The following is a 6,409-nucleotide window of genomic DNA, read 5'->3' on the forward strand; positions in this document are numbered from 1 at the left end:
CACACACACACACACAGAACTGCACACAGGGCCTTTGCTTTATGTACATGTACAGTCTTTTAAAATTGTATTATTTTTTAAGCATCTCACTAACTCACTAAGTTGCTCGGGCTGGGCTCCAACTTGCAGTTCTTTGGGCTCAGCTTCTCAGAGGGTTGGAATGTGTCACCACACCCAGTTTCTGTCATTTTTGTTTCCTCTGTCCCTGGGTTTCCTTCTTCCCTCCACCAAGACACAAATATCTAGTTTTTATCCCACAGAAGCTTGATTGGAAAACGTGCTCTAAAGCAAACTGCTAGTGATGAAATGTGCTGAACTCCTGCATAGTGCCTCTCCCTTCATCCCTCTTTTAACTGCAGGCTTTGACCTTCCAATTTTTTTTAATCTTTTCATTTTTGAGGCCAGGTTGTCCACAAAGAAGGATCTTCCTAGAGTCTAGAGTCTCCAGGAGGAAATTAGATGAGTGAAATTGGTCATATGTCCCTCTGACCTTATTCATAAGAAGCTCTTTAACCATCTCACCCTTAAAATCAAATTATTTTTCTTTGTTTCCTCTACTGACCATAGATTGTCAGATTGTATAGAGTTCCCATGATAAAATACTTGCACGTTATCTCAAAATTCCTTTTGCCTAAAAGCTTCAATTTATTAACAGTAGATACAAAATGACAAAGTACCCTTTTGTTCCACATACCCTTAATATTAATTTGTTATGCTGTTCATTAAGACATAAATCATAACCATAATATTTTTCAAATAATTTTAAATGATTCATTTGGAAACGAATATTTTATGTTGTAGAACTTGTTACTGGCATGAGATAACCTTGTTTTAAAGGACAGGGCCTGCTGAATAAATATGTCTTTTCTTTGGAGGGGAAAGTGAATATTGATTTTATTCTTATCACCCAGAGATGACAAACAGGGTTTTTTCTTATGAAATGACTTGTTTATTGGTAGTGGCTGCCTGTTTTGAGAAGCATCGGGAAGGTGTTCAGGCTCAGGAGAAGGGGAGCGGTGTTAGATTAGTGATGTCTGCTGTTAGCACAGCACTGGACAAGTTCAATGTGGCTACCAGTTATTTGTAATCCTGGACAATTGTTTCTTTTTTTTTTTTTATTAACTTTCATGGAGAGGGAAGAGGCATAACAGATAATCACTTACCGAGGCCCAAAGACCTAATTCTTTAGGATATAAATGGACTTCTTTTCCTTAGATATGTAATTAAAGAGAAATCTATGAACAGATCTTCCTCAAAAGTACTTTGGACTTCTTTGAAGAATGAATTCCAAAGTCCCATCTATAATTCTGGTAGAAATTGCTCCCTACATTGTAAGTACAATAATTATAGGTATACAGTAATCAAATCAGGTGATAGCTTTGTTAAGTTGTATACTATAATTTGAGTTTATGCTGTTTATAAGATATCTGCTGAGTGACTAACATACGTTGGATCCATTAACTGCTTAAAGATGGAAAAGTTATCTTGAGACCTGAACCATTCAAGTTCCGGAGATGACATTAGGCACTTCACTGATGGAAGATAAATGACAAATAGCTGCCTGAGTTAGGAGGTGGAGATCTTTTTTTTTTTTTTTTTTTGGCGGAACCGGGGATTGAACTCAAGCTCTTGCGCTTGCCACGGAAGCGCTTATTTCAATGAGCCATCTCCCCAGCCCCAGGAGGTGGAGATCTTTAAGGGGAAGCCTTGGAATAATTTTCCAAAGAACAATATTCAGCTGGGTAGAGAGCTTTGTTTCTCAAGCTTCTTCCCCAAAGTCGTATCTTTATTTTGGGATTATTTCTTGGTTTTCTTGGCAGGTACTCAGGAAAGAAGTAGTTATTTAGGTCTTCTTTTTACTTTCTCTAAAGGTATAGTAGTGATGGGAACATGCACATTAAAAAAAACTCATTACTGGGCTGGAGAGATGGCTCAGTGGTCTAAAGCACCTACTTGGAACAAGCTTGGCAAAGCATCAGGGACCGCGGTTCAATCCCCCAGCACCACATGCCAGCCAGCCCCGCCCCCTGGTGGGCTGAGCTGGCCTCTCTCTCTCTCTCTCTCTCTCTCTCTCTCTCTCTCTCTCTCAAATAAATAAAAAAAATATTAAAAAAAAACTCATTACTTTTAAAACCTTTTAATTTCTCATTATAAAATTGATTTAACTTTGTAGCTCAAACAATACTAAAAAGGAGAATTTCTCATAATTCTGATCTTTCACTCTCCCTCTAGAAAACGAGGGCCTGATTTTCTCCAGCAACGTTGTCAGTGTTTATTTTCTACAGAATCATATATATTCAATTCTGCCCCCTGTGACTTTCACTAGCTATGTATATAGTTATTATATCATTTGCATTAATAGATGGATAGTATTTTGAAGTACTATTGTTCATTTAATCAATGCCCTACTGGTGGACATTTGGGTTGTTTTCATTTTGTTACTATATACTACAGACAATGCTGTGATCATGTGACCATTTCTTTTGGAGTGCCCCTGTCACAGCTTTAATATTATTTTTTGTGGTGATGGTGATTGAACCTAGGGCCTTTGCACTGAACTACATTTTTACTTTTTTGTTTTGATGTAGGGTCTCACTAAGCAGCCTGGGCTAATTTTGAACTAGTGATCACCCTGTCTCATCCTCCTTAGTAGCTAGGATTAAAGGCCTGTCTGACTGCACCCTGTTCCCCTGTCACCTGGAAACGTTATGAGTGCGCTATCTAAGCTCCTCTCCTGGGTGTGAAGAAACAGTGCTGTGGTGTAGGTTTGGGGCTTAAAAGTGAGCAAGGCTGGGCTGCATGTATGTTTGACTTATTTCACTTAACGTTATGTTCTCGCGTTGTGCTCATTTTCCTACAAATGGCCCTAGTTTATCTTTCTTTATGGGAGCAGTACTCCAATGTATATAAATAACACAGCTTCTTTATCCACTCATAAATGGTGCACATATACACTGTGTCACTTCCATAGTTAACAACGACCTAATCATTTTGCACTAGGTCCCACCTCCTATTTTTAGGTGTCAGAGAGAATGGGACAGAGAGGTGCCCTTAATTGGGAGTACAGCCTGTGGTGGCCTGGGTGGGTGGCGGTTCCAGCTGCTTCGTTCTGTCTCTTGACACAAGAGTCATCCTAAGGAGAGGGGATCTGAGAGGACTGGCTGGGGTTGAAAGCCTACCTATGGCGCCATGGATATACCAGGAAGGTGTGACCTTAAAGCCATCATTTACAAAAGATGATGTCTTCAGTACCCAACCACCAATGCTAGAGGAGGAAAGGTTTATTTAGCTCACAGTTTGTGGAGGTTTCAGTCCATAATCAGCTGGCTCCAAGGCAGGGTGGTACACAGCGAAGGGGCAACAGCTCATGGCAGTGGAAGAGCAAAAACAATAAGAGCAAAAAGGCAGAGTGAGTCTTTTTACCTCCCCTATATCGTATGTAGGCTGTCTACCCTAAGGAAGATGTAGCACTCACAGCCTCAGTCCTGGCACTAGACAAACTAGTTAGCCACCTTTGAAGAGCCCACTCCTCATGACTGCATGGGGCCTTGGAGGGACAATCAGGCACAAACCATAGCAGATGAGAAGATGGCTAAAAGAGGCTCAGTAAGGGCCAGCCAGATAGCTCAGTGGATTAAAGTGCCTGCTTATGCGGGCGCAGGGACCCAGGTTTGATCCTCAGCGTCCCAGAGCACACTGGGACAGCGACTGAGACTGGGCCTGGTGATGCACACCTGTAATCCCAGCGCTTGGGAGGCTGAAAACAGGAGAATCATTATGAGTCCGATCTACATAGTGAGATTCTGTAGACCCTGTACTAAACACATTTAAAGAATGAATAAATAAATACATAAAAATAAAGGAGGCTCAGTGAAGCATACAGTGAAGATAAAAAAAAATAGAAATAGATACCGTAACAATAGAAGAGCTGCTGAGATGGCATGACTCACTGATGCTAAGCATATCTGAGACCATGATGAGTTCAAGCAAGCAGCTGAAAATCCGGATGAGTAAAATTAAACATCAGCAGCACCAAATCCGCAAGTGTGGATGGGAAGGATGAGACAACACGAAATCACACTACCAAGCCATCAGCCCAGCATCACTGCCAACCAGGTAGTCTGGGAAATCTGTTCATGCAGAACAATGCAGAAAAAACCCCAACCTTTGATTTGTCATTCCTCCCACAAACTGTGGGAGACAGTTCCAAGAGAAGAGAATTGAGGTCCAAGCTGCTGACAGTTGGGAAAAGAATGGCTTCCCGAAGGCAGGCGATCTCTAATATTTGACCAATGGGGAGGGTGGGAATCCAAGCCAGAGGCCCTTGTTAGTGGCGCCCTCTGGTGAGCAGCAGTGGGAGGAGCAAATTCTCTCAAAGATTGCTTAGTTACGACCCCTTGTCCTGGGAGGCTAAGGCTAGCAGTTAGGACAAAGGGACAAGGCAAGGCAAGCCACTTTGTGTGACAGCAGACAGAACAAAAAGTACATTTAGAATGGTTATACACCTCAAAGAGCAGATCTTGGAAGTTTCAGGTACCAAATATAGAACAGCTAAAGTGGTTGAAGAAATGAAGGTTGTAATAGTAAGGATGTGTTCTCTCCCAAAGCACAATCATAAGCAGACAGGGATGCAAAAATAAGTCTTGTAAGAATTTGGAAAAAATTTCTCCATTGACTTACCTTCTGAGGGTGGTTGAATAGAAAATTAGACATTGATGAAGAGAAAATTAATAAACTGGAAAGTGTATCACAGTAATCCTCCAGAACATAAAAAGTGGAAAAAGATAAAAAATATGTGAAAACAGGGCTGGGGAGATGGCTCAGTACAGTAAGCGCTTCCCTGGCAAGCGAAAGGGCCTGAGTTCAATCCCCGGTTCAAAAAAAAAAAAAAAAAGTGTGAAAACAATGATAAGAGACTAGAGGATTAAGGTGGATGTCTTTTCCCGGCACTCTGGAGGCTGAAGCAGGGGAATCGCACCAGCCCAGCCTGGACACAGTGTAAGGGCTCTGGGCTCAATCCCATGGAAGAGAGAGAATAGAACGAGAAAATGTAACATATCCATTTGGACTCTCAGAAGAATAGAAGCATGAAGAGAATAAGAGGCAATATTCGAAAAGAAATTGGTTGTTATTGTTCCAGAACTATACGCAAAGCTACAAAACACATCTTAAAAAAAAAAATTAACCTTCAACTACCAAATTTAACCTTTGGTAGTATACCAAAATCAAAAGTCGTTAAAAGGAGCCAGGGAGAAAGGACAGCTAACAATAAAGTCTTTCTAGTCCAAGGTACTAAAGAAAATAAGTCATAATAAAACAAAAAATCTCCACACAGAGCAAATACCAGGTCCAAAGAATTTTCCAATGAGTTCTGCAAAGCTTCAGAGAACTGGCCCATTCTGCCTTCCCAACCAGTTCTATGAGGCCAGGATTACTGAGAAGAGTACAATAAGGAAATTTGTGGGATAACCTAACTCATAAATACACTTACCAAAAACCCTATATGAAACACTGGTAATAGTGTATAAAAAGATAAAACAAACTTTGAAGAAAAAAAATTTTTTAAATGGATCTGGTTGTTACAGGGTTTCACTATGCAGCTCAGACTCATGGTGATCCTCCTGTTTTCAGCCTCCCCAGCGCTGGGATTATAGTGTCTGCAACTATGCCTGGACCCTGTGGCCGCTCATCGTGCCCTGGGGGCGGGGCTGGCATGTGGTAGTCAAACCTCAGTCCCTGTGCTTGCCTAAGCAGGTGTTTTAGTTCTTGGAGCTATCTTGCCGGCCCTAATCCTTGAAATTTGATAGTGATTTAATTTGAGGAAGTCCATAAGTTTCTGGGAGAACTGGGATTGAACTCAGGAACCTACACTTCCAAGGAAGCACTTATCCTACTGAGCCATCTCCCCGGCCCCCATAAGTTTCATTATTTGGAATTTGATTTGCTTTCTTTTTTTTTTTTTTGGTGGAACTGGGGATTGAACTCAGGCCCTTGCATGCTCGATTTGCTTTCTTTTTGAGACAAAGTCTTGCTACGTAGTCCAGGCCAGCCTTGAACTTGCTGTGAAGCACAAATAGCTTCAAATTTGCAATTCTGTCTCTGAGTAGTGGGATTATGGGCATGTGCCAGAATGCTACATTAACAGATTAAAGGATAAAAACCAAATGATTTCAATAGATGCCAAAAAAGTTATTTGACAAAATTCAACCTCTGATTTTTATTAAAGCAACAAAAAACTTGGAATAAAAAAGGAGTTCCTTGACCTGATTAATTTAGCACGCCACAGTCATCCATCATTTTAAGTTGGGAGGTGTTGGAAGCTTTTCTTTTGATCATAATTATGAGGAGAATGTTGCTAATACTAATCCTTTTTTTTTTAATTTTTATTTATTTGTGTGTGTGTGTGTGT

Source organism: Octodon degus, unplaced genomic scaffold (genome assembly GCF_000260255.1).
Source record: "Octodon degus isolate 3935 unplaced genomic scaffold, OctDeg1.0 scaffold00011, whole genome shotgun sequence".
Classification (NCBI taxonomy): Eukaryota; Metazoa; Chordata; class Mammalia; order Rodentia; family Octodontidae; genus Octodon; species Octodon degus.